Source organism: Phyllobates terribilis, unplaced genomic scaffold (genome assembly GCF_046119375.1).
Source record: "Phyllobates terribilis strain yellow unplaced genomic scaffold, ASM4611937v1 Scaffold_1__5_contigs__length_1240528914, whole genome shotgun sequence".
NCBI classification, from domain to species: domain Eukaryota; kingdom Metazoa; phylum Chordata; class Amphibia; order Anura; family Dendrobatidae; genus Phyllobates; species Phyllobates terribilis.
The window spans coordinates 278,274,172-278,288,329 of record NW_027362761.1 but is presented as its reverse complement, the minus strand read 5'-3'; the positions used below and the strand labels follow the sequence as shown (position 1 = coordinate 278,288,329).

Here is a 14,158-nt window from a genome sequence, read left to right as displayed (position 1 = left end):
CGCATTTTAGCCGGTGAAGTGGCAGGCCCAACGACTTCTGTAGAGATGTAAGTCGCTGAGCTGCGGGATGCGAACGGCGGAAGTGAGCACACAGCGACCGTGCCCTCTGCAGAAGGCCATCTAGTCTGGGATAGTGGGCTAAAAATTGCTGGACAACCAGGTTCAACACGTGAGCCATACAAGGCACGTGTGTGACATTGCCCCGGCGAAGGGCCGCACCCAGGTTTGCAGCATTGTCGCACACGGCCTTCCCTGGTTTCAGGTCCAGTGGAGACAACCATTCATGAAATTGGTTCTCCAGAGCTGACCACAACTCCTCAGCTGTGTGACTCACATTTCCCAGACATTTCAATGTAAAAACTGCCTGATGACGTTGAGCCCTACTGCCAGCATAGTAAGGAGGTGTGCAGGATCCCTTCTGCGCAGTTAGAAAGCTTGTGGCATGACCAGACAGGCTTTGGGTGCAGGTGGAAGACCGAGAGGAGGTTGAGGAGGCAGAAGCAGTGGAGGAACTTTGACATAAAGAGGATTGACGCACAACTCGTGGGGACGGCAAGACTTGGACAGCAGCCCCTTGTCCTGCTGTCACCATAGTTACCCAGTGCCCAGTCAGCGACATGTAACGCCCCTGTCCATGCCTACTCGTCCAAGTGTCTGTGGTGAAATGCACCCTGTCACACACAGTGTTTCTCAAAGAAGCGGTGATGTTGTGTGCGACATGCTGGTGGAGCGCAGGCACACCTTTCTTTGAGAAGTAGTGCCGTCTGGGCATCTGGTACTGGGGCACTGCGACGGACATAAGGTCTCGAAAATCCTCTGTGTCCACCAGGCGGAAAGGCAGCATTTCTGTAGCCAAGAGCTTGCAGATGGTGAAATTCAACCTCTTAGCTTTCTCATGGCTAGGAGGAAATGGTCTTTTACTTGTCCACATCTGAGGGACCGAGGGCTGGCTATTGTGCTTAGACGGGATTGATAAGGGTGTCCCCGGCAAACTGCCGGTCTGTGAGGAAGATGCAGGCGGACATGTTAGGTTGCCTTGATCCAAAGGTGGTGCTATCGATGTCGGACAGCGCTCAACACCAGCTGCTGTTACCACCTCCAAAGAAAATGATGACCTGCCAATCACGCTGGCTGTTGCGGGTAAAGAGGTGGCAGGTCTGCGCCCCAAAACAGGTGTGACTGCTGTCCCCCCAGTCACAGAGGATGAAGAGGCCGCGGATGCACAAGATATGGCAGACAGTGGTTGGCCCGGCCGGCTAGGCCGCATTGTAGCACACTGAGCTTCCCACTGCAACTTATGCTTCATGTCCATGTGCCGGTTCATGCATGAAGTACTCAAACTATGTATTTTTTGGCCTCTACTTAGCTTTTGCTGACAAATGTTACAGATAACACGAGTTGGGTCATCTTTATCGATCTGAAAAAATGCCCAGGCTATGCAAGGCTTAGCACCCATGCGACCTGAAGAGCCACCACGACTTGTGGTGAGAGGCAGAGTTGTGTTTGAGGATGCAGTTGTTGACGTGCTTCCAGTACTACGTCTCTGTCCAGGAAGGCGCAACCTGACCTCGTCGTCACTAGCATCTTCCTCCACCTCCTCTGCTGACCTCATCTCTTGGCTGACTGTGGGTTGACAGTAAGTGGGATCTCCAACCTCATCATCATCACCCTGTGTGTTATCACACCCGTCGTCCTCAGAGCCAACCTGTTCCTGCCCTGACAAAAAACTAAAGTTGTCGCTCCAATCAGGTATTTGAGTCTTATCATCGTCTTCCTCATTGTCTCCACCAACAGGAGTTACAGTTTGGGAATGAGGGTCTACATTATGGTCAGAACCTTCTGCGTCTGGTCCTGGATCCGACTCATAAAGATTCTGGGCATCAGTGCAGATCATTTCCTCGTCTGGATTCACAGAAGCGCTGGAGTCGACCTCTGATTCCCAGGCTATAGTATGAGTAAACAGCTCTGCAGACTCAACCATCTGTTCTACCTCATACTCAGACGGGCAGCTGGAGATTTGGGAGCTGTGAGGAAGCAAGTGCGATTTGGGTGACACCTTTGAGGACTGGAGTATTTGTGATGTTGAAGTTGATGTGGAGGAGAGCCCACTTAAAGGAGTACTTGATATCCGTTGAAGCACCTGCTGTTTTTGTGCCTCATCTGGAATTTGTAGCGATTGGCGTGGCCGTAAGAAAGGGATCTTATCACATTGTCCGCTAAAAGAAGTAGACATTTTAGTTTGGCTGGAAGATGGTCTTTCTTCTGCAGATGTTACTGTTGCTTTAACACCTACCCCACGGACACGACCTTTTTTCCCCTTCCCAACACGCCTATTCCCATTTCCACCAGCAGCAGGCCTTTTTCCACTCATTTTGGTGGTTAACTAATTCACAACTCTGGAGTTGTTTGCACAAAAAAACAATGGATGGTAACCGAGCAGAGCTGAGTGGCCAAACTGTGGTATTAGGCCAAAACTATTGGCTGGGTTAGATGCAGGAAAAAATATATTCAGTTTGCAACCTGATGGAGGTCAGTATAGATGGACTAATAGAGAAAGTCCGACACACTGCTACAAGGCCAAATATTTTTTCAGAGGTAGATGCAGAAAAAAATTATATTCAGTTTGCAACCTGATGGAGGTCTGTATAGATGGATTAATAGAACAAGACCCACACACAGCTAGAAGCCCAATATTTTTTCAGAGGTAGATGCAGAAAAAAATATATTCAGTTTGCAACCTGATGGAGGTCAGTATAGATGGACTAATACAACAAGTCCCACACACAGCTAGAAGCCCAATATTTTTTCAGAGGTAGATGCAGAAAATAATATATTTAGTTTGCAACCTGATGGAGGTCAGTATAGATGGACTAATACAACAAGTCCCACACACAGCTAGAAGCCCAAATATTTTTTCAGAGGTACTGTAGATGCAGATAAAAATTATTTTTAATTTGCAACCTGATGGAGGTCAGTATAGATGGACTAATACAACAAGTCCCACACACAGCTAGAAGCCCAAATATTTTTTCAGAGGTACTGTAGATGCAGATAAAAATTATTTTTAATTTGCAACCTGATGGAGGTCAGTATAGATGGACTAATAGAGAAAGTCCGACACACTGCTACAAGGCCAAATATTTTTTCAGAGGTAGATGCAGAAAAAAATTATATTCAGTTTGCAACCTGATGGAGGTCTGTATAGATGGATTAATAGAACAACACCCACACACAGCTAGAAGCCCAATATTTTTTCAGAGGTAGATGCAGAAAAAAATATATTCAGTTTGCAACCTGATGGAGGTCAGTATAGATGGACTAATACAACAAGTCCCACACACAGCTAGAAGCCCAATATTTTTTCAGAGGTAGATGCAGAAAAAAATATATTCAGTTTGCAACCTGATGGAGGTCAGTATAGATGGACTAATACAACAAGTCCCACACACAGCTAGAAGCCCAAATATTTTTTCAGAGGTACTGTAGATGCAGATAAAAATTATTTTTAATTTGCAACCTGATGGAGGTCAGTATAGATGGACTAATAGAGAAAGTCCGACACACTGCTAGAAGGCCAAATATTTTTTCAGAGCTAGATGCAGAAAAAAATTATATTCAGTTTGCAACCTGATGGAGGTCAGTATAGATGGATTAATAGAACAAGACCCACACACAGCTAGAAGCCCAATATTTTTTCAGAGGTAGATGCAGAAAAAAATATATTCAGTTTGCCACCTGATGGAGGTCAGTATAGATGGACTAATACAACAAGTCCCACACACAGCTAGAAGCCCAAATATTTTTTCAGAGGTACTGTAGATGCAGATAAAAATTAGTTTTAATTTGCAACCTGATGGAGGTCAGTATAGATGGACTAATACAACAAGTCCCACACACAGCTAGAAGCCCAAATATTTTTTCAGAGGTACTGTAGATGCAGATACAAATTATTTTTAATTTGCAACCTGATGGAGGTCAGTATAGATGGACTAATACAACAAGTCCCACACACAGCTAGAAGCCCAAATATTTTTTCAGAGGTAGATGCAGAAAAAAATATATTCAGTTTGCAACCTGATGGAGGTCAGTATAGATGGACTAATACAACAAGTCCCACACACAGCTAGAAGCCCAAATATTTTTTCAGAGGTACTGTAGATGCAGATACAAATTATTTTTAATTTGCAACCTGATGGAGGTCAGTATAGATGAACTAATACAACAAGTCCCACACACAGCTAGAAGCTCAAATATTTTTTCAGAGGTACTGTAGATGCAGATAAAAATTATTTTTAATTTGCAACCTGATGGAGGTCAGTATAGATGGACTAATACAACAAGTCCCACACACAGCTAGAAGCCCAAATATTTTTTCAGAGGTAGATGCAGAAAAAAATATATTCAGTTTGCAACCTGATGGAGGTCAGTATAGATGGACTAATACAACAAGTCCCACACACAGCTAGAAGCCCAAATATTTTTTCAGAGGTACTGTAGATGCAGATACAAATTATTTTTAATTTGCAACCTGATGGAGGTCAGTATAGATGAACTAATACAACAAGTCCCACACACAGCTAGAAGCTCAAATATTTTTTCAGAGGTACTGTAGATGCAGATAAAAATTATTTTTAATTTGCAACCTGATGGAGGTCAGTATAGATGGACTAATAGAGAAAGTCCGACACACTGCTAGAAGGCCAAATATTTTTTCAGAGCTAGATGCAGAAAAAAATTATATTCAGTTTGCAACCTGATGGAGGTCAGTATAGATGGATTAATAGAACAAGACCCACACAAAGCTAGAAGCCCAATATTTTTTCAGAGGTAGATGCAGTAAAAAATATATTCAGTTTGCAACCTGATGGAGGTCAGTATAGATGGACTAATACAACAAGTCCCACACACTGCTAGAAGGCCAAATATTTTTTCAGAGGTAGATGCAGAAAAAAATATATTCAGTTTGCAACCTGATGGATGTCAGTATAGATGGACTAATACAACAAGTCCCACACACAGCTAGAAGCCCAAATATTTTTTCAGAGGTACTGTAGATGCAGATAAAAATTAGTTTTAATTTGCAACCTGATGGAGGTCAGTATAGATGGACTAATAGAGAAAGTCCGACACACTGCTAGAAGGCCAAATATTTTTTCAGAGCTAGATGCAGAAAAAAATTATATTCAGTTTGCAACCTGATGGAGGTCAGTATAGATGGATTAATAGAACAAGACCCACACACAGCTAGAAGCCCAATATTTTTTCAGAGGTAGATGCAGAAAAAATATATTCAGTTTGCAACCTGATGGAGGTCAGTATAGATGGACTAATACAACAAGTCCCACACACAGCTAGAAGCCCAATATTTTTTCAGAGGTAGATGCAGAAAAAAATATATTCAGTTTGCAACCTGATGGAGGTCAGTATAGATGGACTAATACAACAAGTCCCACACACAGCTAGAAGCCCAAATATTTTTTCAGAGGTAGATGCAGAAAAAAATATATTCAGTTTGCAACCTGATGGAGGTCAGTATAGATGGACTAATACAACAAGTCCCACACACAGCTAGAAGCCCAAATATTTTTTCAGAGGTACTGTAGATGCAGATAAAAATTAGTTTTAATTTGCAACCTGATGGAGGTCAGTATAGATGGACTAATAGAATGATGCTATGCCCAAAAGATTTTACTTCACTAGGTGCAGTAAAAAAATTGGTATTCTATACACAGGTGGTATATCTTGCAACACAGATAGGCTACTCCACTGACTAACACACTCTGCAATAGGCCAAAATGGATTAGCTTTGCTAGATTCAGCCAAATGCTGTGAAAAAAACTTGCACAGCACTGGCACAGACCTGCCTGGCAAAAAATGATAGGAACTGATGTAACCTAGTCCTGAAAAGGACTCCAATTACAATTAGTCTTTACTCCCACAACCTATCTATTTAAGAGCACAGACCTCCCTGATAAAAGTCGTAGGAAATGCTGTAACCTAGTCCTTAAAAGGACTGCAATCACAACTATTCCCTACTCCCAAGCTATCTGTATATTTGTGCGAAAATTGGCTTGAAATTAACAAGGTATAGCGCACACAGCAACAGCGGTGCCGTCTAACACGCAGCTGCAGCAGTGAGAAAATGGTGGCGACGGGGAAAATGGCTTGGTCTTATAGGGCAAGGACATGTGACATACACTGCCAATGACACATGCCCTTGCTTGTGTGAAAAAAAGCACTTCGCTCCGTGTGTGCGCTGCTGATAGGCTGACAGATTGCACCTCCCCACTGCAAATGCGGGAAAGAGAAAAAAAAATGGAGATCTTCATTGTTCCTGCAGAGATCCATCCCCTGCCCCTCCCCCCACCCCGCTGTACACTCAAACTGCGTATTAACATTAATTTTCATCATTACTGAGAAAAAATCCAGTTATGATTTTGGTGCACGAACAGTTATCGAACATAACCTCGAACAGCCGAATTTTTATCAAATTGTTCGTGTTCGCCGAACGGCTCGAACACCGCCCAAAACAGCTCGAATTTGAGATTGGCGAACAGTTCGAGTAGAACAACGCTCATCTCTAGTCTTGAATAGTTAAGCATTGTTGAAGATGGAATGATCTCTAAAAGGTCTAAAGTTAAAGATGACACATTTCCTTTGTATTTTAGAGAAACAAACAAAAAAAATATATATATATATATATATATATACAGTACAGACCAAAAGTTTGGACACACCTCATTTAAAGATTTTTCTGTATTTTCATGAATATGAAAATTGTACATTCACACTGAAGGCATCAAAACGATGAATTAACACATGTGGAATTATATACTTAACAAAAAAGTGTGAAACAACTGAAAATATGTCTTATATTCTAGGTTCTTCAAAGTAGCCACCTTTTGCTTCGATGACTGCTTTGCACACTCTTGGCATTCTCTTGATGAGCTTCAAGAGGTAGTCACCGGAAATGGTCTTCCAACAATCTTGAAGGAGTTCCCAGAGATGCTTAGCACTTGTTGGCCCTTTTGCCTTCACTCTGCGGTCCAGCTCACCCCAAACCATCTCAATTGGGTTCAGGTCTGGTGACTGTGGAGGCCAGGTCATCTGTCGTAGCACCCCATCACTCTCCTTCTTGGTCAAATAGCCCTTATACAGCCTGGAGGTGTGTTTGGGGTCATTGTCCTGTTGAAAAATAAATGATGGTCCAACTAAACGCAAACCAGATGGAATAGCATGCCGCTGCAAGATGCTGTGTAGCCATGCTGGTTCAGTATGCCTTCAATTTTGAATAAATCCCCAACAGTGTCACCAGCAAAGCACCCCCACACCATCACACCTCCTCCTGCATGCTTCACGGTGGGAACCAGGCATGCAAAGTCCATCCGTTCACCTTTTCTGCGTCGCACAAAGACACGGTGGTTGGAACCAAAGATCTCAAATTTGGACTCATCAGACCAAAGCACAGATTTCCACTGGTCTAATGTCCATTCCTTGTGTTCTTTAGCCCAAACAAGTCTTTTCTGCTTGTTGCCTGTCCTTAGTAGTGGTTTCCTAGCAGCTATTTTACCATGAATGCCTGCTGCACAAAGTCTCCTCTTAACAGTTGTTGAAGAGATGTGTCTGCTGCTAGAACTCTGTGTGGCATTGACCTGGTCTCTAATCTGAGCTGCTGTTAACCTGCGATTTCTGAGGCTAGTGATTCGGATAAACTTATCCTCAGAAGCAGAGGTGACTCTTGGTCTTCCTTTCCTGGGGCGGTCCTCATGTGAGCCAGTTTCTTTGTAGCGCTTGATGGATTTTGCAACTGCACTTGGGGACACTTTCAAAGTTTGCCCAATGTTTCGCACAGACTGACCTTTATTTCTTAAAGTAATGATGGCCACTCGTTTTTCTTTACATAGCTGCTTTTTTCTTGCCATAATACAAATTCTAACAGTCTATTAAGTAGGACTATCAGCTGTGTATCCACCTGACTTCTGCACAACACAACAGATGGTCCCAACCCAATTTATAAGGCAAGAAATTCCACTGATTAAACCTGACAGGGCACACCTGTGAAGTGAAAACCATTTCCGGTGACTACCTCTTGAAGCTCATCAAGAGAATGCCAAGAGTGTGCAAAGCAGTCATCAAAGCAAACGGTGGCTACTTTGAAGAACCTAGAATATAAGACATATACAGAAAAATCTTTAAATGAGAAGGTGTGTCCAAACTTTTGGTCTGTACTGTATATATATATATATATATATATGTATATATATATATATATATACTGTGTATATATATATATACAGCTCTGGACAAAATTATGAGACCACTGCAAAACTTTCATTTTCTCAAATTTTTCTCTTTATAGGTATATTTTTGAGCAAAATGTACATTGTTGTTTTATTCTATAAACTACTGCCAACATGTCTCCGAAAATTCAAAAATAAAAATGTTGTATTTATTTGCAGCAAATGAGAAATCGTCAAAATAATAAAAAACAAACAGTGCTTTCAGACCTCAAATAATGCAAAGAAAACAAATTCTTATTCATTTAGAAACAACAATACCCATGTTTTAACTCAGGAAGAGTTCAGAAATCCATATCTGGTGGAATAACCATGATTTTTAATCACAGCTTTCATGCGTCTTGGCATGCTTTCCTCCAGTCTTTCACACTGCTTTTGGGTGACCTTATGCCACTCCTGGCGCAAACATTTAAGCAGTTCTTCTTTGTTTGATGGCTTGTGACTATCCATATTCCTCTTGATTACATTCCAGAGGTTATCAATGGGGTTCAGGTCTGGAGATTGGGCTGGCCATGACAGGGTCTTGATGTGGTGCTCCTTCATCCACACATTGATTGACCTAGCTGTGTGGCATAGGGCATTGTCCTCCTGAAAAAAACAGTCCTCAGAGATGGGGAACATTGCCTGAGCAGAAGGAAGCAAGATTTTTTCAAGGATAACCTTGTATGCGGCTTGATTCATACGTCCTTCGCAAAGATTAACCTACCCAATTCCAGCCTTGCTGAAGCATCCCCAGATCATCACAGATCCTCCAAATTTCACAGTGGGTGTAAGACACTGTGGCTTGTATGCCTCTCCAGGTCTCCGTCTAACCATAAGATGACCAGGTGTTGGGCAAAGCAGAAAATTAAACTCATCAGAGAAGATTACCTTACTCCAGTCCTCTATGGTCCAATCCTTATGGTCTTTGGCAAACTTCAGCCTGGCTCTCCTATGCTTCCCATTGATGGAAGGCTTTTTTCTAGCTTTACATGACTTGAGGCCTGCCTCTAGGAGCCTGTTGTGAACTGTTCTTGCCGTGCACTTCACCCCAGCTGCCATTTGCCATTCCCTTCGTAGGTCACTTGATGTCATCCTGCGGTTGCTGAGTGACATTCAAATAAGATGACAGTCATCCCGGTCAGTGGAGAGTCGCTTTTGCCCCTTCCGGTCTGTAGCTTTGTTGTCCCCAATGTCTGCAGCTTGACCTTGTTGTAATGGACTGCCGTCTTCGAAATTGTAAGGATGAAGGCAACATGACGCTCACTGTATCCCTCTATCCCTCTGCTAGTAAAGCCAGAATTGAACCCTTCTTTTCCTCACTCAAGACTTTTCTTTTCAACTCCTTTGGCATGGTTAAAAGTTATTTTTTAATTCAAATTACTTTTGGTTTATTCCTAGCACTTGTTTTGCCATCCAGCGTGTCTTATTGCAAGAGGATTGTGAAGACCACAGCAGTGTTTTTTATACTTTCCCTCATTACATAAGATTTGGTTCAGGTGATCACTTAATCAGAAGCACATTAAGTAGAATGAGGTGTACTTTGGTTGGAATTCAACTGACACTGGAATGGAATGGCTGTCAGACATGCAGAGATGGTGATTTTTAGAAAACTGTGCAGTGGTCTCTTAATTTTTGCCAGAGCTGTATGTACATACATACATATAATATGTATATTATCATTTTTTACATTTTAAAAATTACAAAAAGGAAAATGGGCCTATGCAAAAATTTGGCCACCTAGTTATACCTGTAAAATCTTCAATTTGCCCTTTTGAGGTAGTCTATTGTGGATTTTGATGTGTGTTTATGATCATTATCCATTTGCAGATGCCATCCTCTTTTCAACTTCAGCTTTTTTACATATGTTGTAATGTTTGCATCAAGTATTTGTTGAAATTTCATTGAATCCATTGGCTGCAACACAACCCCAAAGCATGATTGATCCACCCCCATGCTTAATGGTTGGTGAGATGTTCTTTTCCTGAAATTCTGTGCCCTTTTGTCTCCACACATTCCTTTTATCACTGTGTCCAAAGAGTTCTATTTTAACCTCATTGGTCCACAGGAGGTGGTCCATTCAAGACAGACTGTTTATAAACAGCCCCCTGCATTTATAGGGAACCTGACTGCTATACAATCAGAAAAAGCCCTTATAGAAGGCAGCCTACATAGCATAGACTGCTGGTATAATAATTACATTTAATTTTATATTTATTGGTTATTTATTATAAGTACTTTTAGCCTATATATAGTTTGATCAACATAGTCAACAATGACATGTAAAAATAGCATGGCAAAGTTACACACTACAGAATGGAGCATGAAAGGAAATAAGCAAGCAGATTGACATATACTGAAAGTAATGCAGCTGGATAGGACACAGGTCACTTTTCTGTTAATGTAATGGAAACCACAGGGTAGGAGCTAATGAGGGAAGAAATGAAAAATCTGTAACAAAGAGGAATATTTAGCAGGATACAAATAGTATGCATAAAAACGCAATGCATCAAATGTCAACTCAACCTTGCCCTTCAAGTAAATGATAAAGGACGGCAAATTAATGAGGAATATAGAGTAGTTGGGTAATGGAATGGGCAAATGAAACCAATTTAAATTGCTTCTTTGGATGACCATCATACATCTTGCAGTTCCCTAGGTGCTATAGAACAACAGACCCTTTCAGTAAACACAGGCAGAACATGATAAGATAGATAGATTTCCTAAAAGACAGATTTCCATTTATTTTTATTATGTGAAAAAATGGCACATAGAGTTAAAAGAAAAAAATTGAAAATGTGTCGTCAAACAAAGAACCCTGACTATTTATCTTCTGCTGTAGCTTTACAGAATTGAGTGTGACATTTTGTTCCAGAACCTATTAATATAATATACATCGGATACGTTTTATAGCTCCTTTAGTATTTGGGTGTATGCAAGTCCTGCAGAAGCCTCTGCCAAGTAAGTGAACTCAATGTTGGCTAATGAGGCATGCAGTATGGCTTTTGTCAGCCTGCTGCAGATAATGAATAGATTTAATGAGATGGACAAGAAATGGAAAATATCAGTCAGGTGAGACACAAAATCACTTTATAATGGAGCCATATATTCTTTCTAAAGTTTTCCGTGATGGTGAAATTGTCGGTTTTATAATATGCCACACTCTTTACCTGCATGCCATTTTCTTGTTATGATGTGTATGTCTTTAGCAAAACCAGAAACTGATGTTGTTTGGTTCTCAATATATGAATTATAATATAAAGGCTTTCATAATGGATAATTCTAATAATGGGTATTCTGAAAAAAAACCTAAGGGTGTTTAAGATGTGGTGGTTTTAAAGTGTACATATCATTTCAGGTAACTTTCTAGAAAACGCTGACATGTGTATATGAGAAACAACAGTGTTTCTAGGGATTATATAACTTGCTCATCAATTCCGCCCTACAAGCTATTTCTCTATTTTTCAGTTGTCTCTCAGCTGGTGGGTGGAGACTATCTGCTATGATGTTTCCCATACACAAAACACAAAGACATGAGGGATACCTGTTCTCCTGTCTCTTTGTTCTACCAGAAAGAAGCCGCAGCAGTATGGAGGGCATTATACAGCACTGCTGAGCGGTGTAGCTGTGAATGAGTACTGTATGGAGATAAACACAAGACAGCAGCAACACAATCTCCCAGTGTCTGTAACTCACTCTGACATATTAGCAATCAAACTATTTGGCACCTAATGAGTTAACTTTTGTTAAGTTCAAGCTGGAGGGGGCATATACTTCTTCTACCTTTAAGATGCTCACCAATCATAACTGGGCAGCAACAAACTGGAGAAAAAACATGTCTATAAATATACATTGAGAAACTTGTTCTAAGCTACTATGTGGGCATGTTCTTCTTTCTCCAGCGTGTTGTTGCCTGCTTATGGTCAGCATCATTCAGCGAGAAGAAATACACGCCCACTGCGAAAGAGGCATCCGGAAACTGTCCATTATGCCACCTTTATACCATAAACTAGGAGTAGGATCAGTGTGACATTCCCTCATGAAGTCCTCTTTATAGTGTTGGCCACGTCATCTCCAGATATAGACTGAAGGCTGGAAAGGAGGTCTATCGTCTTCAACAATGAGTCCCTCTTTTGTCTTGGATGCAATGATGAAAAAAACAGTTGCATGAACAGTACGGTCTATCACTATAAAACACAATGTGCAGCCAGGAGATGTGTGGATGGCGTGGCTATGCAGTGGCAGTATAATAAAAGAGACTTCAGCACCGAAGAAGTCAGAAACTGTAAATTCTTGCATATCTTAAGAAACGCATAACTTGAAGCAAGAGCTTAATGCCTCTGTCTTCTTTGGTACTGTGGTCTCTTCTATTATACAATATGACTATAATCCCTTTCTTAAGGATATACATTCTTGGAGCTGTGTTGCTTTTCACAAAGTTGCTTTTCACAACACCAGGATAGAGAATTAGGACAGGGCAGTCAGGCAAGCAATTCTAAGGCTGCATTCACGCATACATTTGACATGATTGTATGGTGTCCCTTTTTTTCATAGCATTTCATAAATCTATGTGAAATCAACCATGAAAAACATGATTCCATGTGTGAGATCGGTGAAACTTAGACCATGTCCTTTTCTAATCCATGTTTGTGGATCAGAATCCCCCATTTAAGATTACAAGTCAAAAGGAGCCCAAGAAACACAGATGCAAATCAGAAGGCTTCCAATTTGCTTTTGCAAGTCAAAGATCAAAATTGAAAATGCAAGCCTATGGATCTCAAAAAAATCAGAAAGAACTTATTTGCCATACATGTGCATTTTGTGTGCTGTTCAATTGTCATGTTCATTTGATAGGAGACTTTTGAGAAAACTTCTCCCATGCAAAAAAAGCTGCTGAAACTCTAATGGGAAAATCTGACACATTGAGCAAACACTGATTAAAATCTGATAAAAAAAAAACACAGATGAAAATTGATCCATTTTTTGCGTACAAGAAATATCGCTGACTTTTTAAGTGAACCTTTAATAGGGTGGCTGGTAATGGTGATGAGAAAAATTCATAGCAGAAATTTCTGAAAGGAACAGATTTTATTTCCAAAAAATCTGAGATGTGGGAATTTATCCTAATGTTTTTTATTCGCAAGCTAATCATATTAATTTTAAACCTTTTTTTATTATACCAAAGACTTGGCACATCACAAATTTTTATTTCCTTTGTTATACAGTACATTCTAAAATATGTCTGCTTTTCAACTATGGCCTGAAATAAAATCCTGCTGCTAAGGCTTCATTCAGACTTCTGTTTTTCACATGCATGTTCTACCTGTGTTTTGGATGCTACACTGATGGTAAAAATGGGTACACCAGTGGCATACCACGAACAGCGACAGACTACGTGGCAACTATTAGGCCTGTGAGTTGGCGGAGCCCGGTCTGCATCACACTTTCACCTGCATCTGCATCCTGGATGCAAATATTGTTGAAAGCAATGGTGAACCAGCGAGATGTCAGCTCCCTCCTCCAACATTCTCCCTGTGACATCTCAGTACAGCAGGCACGATGATGCCACTACATCGTGCCTGCTGTGCCAAGCATGCAGAGCTTCAGATCACATACTGCAGAGACCGGAGCAGTGACGGAATGGGAAGAGGTCAGTATTTTTTGTTAAATCAATGAGCACTTTGTGGGGGATATTATACTATTTGGAGGGCTGTGTCTGGGCCATCATTCTATTTGGAGGGCTATTTGGGAGGCCATCATACTATTTGGAGGCCTATTTGTTGGGCTATCATACAATTTGTGAGACTATTTGAGGGGCCATCATACTATTTAGAGGCCAATAATACAATTTGAAGGACATTATACTGTTTGAAGGGCTATGT

General features: G+C 41.0%; 1 protein-coding gene across 3 annotated transcripts in view; it reads right to left on the bottom strand.

The window, feature by feature from the left end:
* Nucleotides 1-14,158, bottom strand: part of MYO18B (myosin XVIIIB) — a 1,187,635-nt gene that overhangs the window by 20,737 nt on the left and 1,152,740 nt on the right. The gene's annotated exons all lie outside the window — the stretch shown is intronic.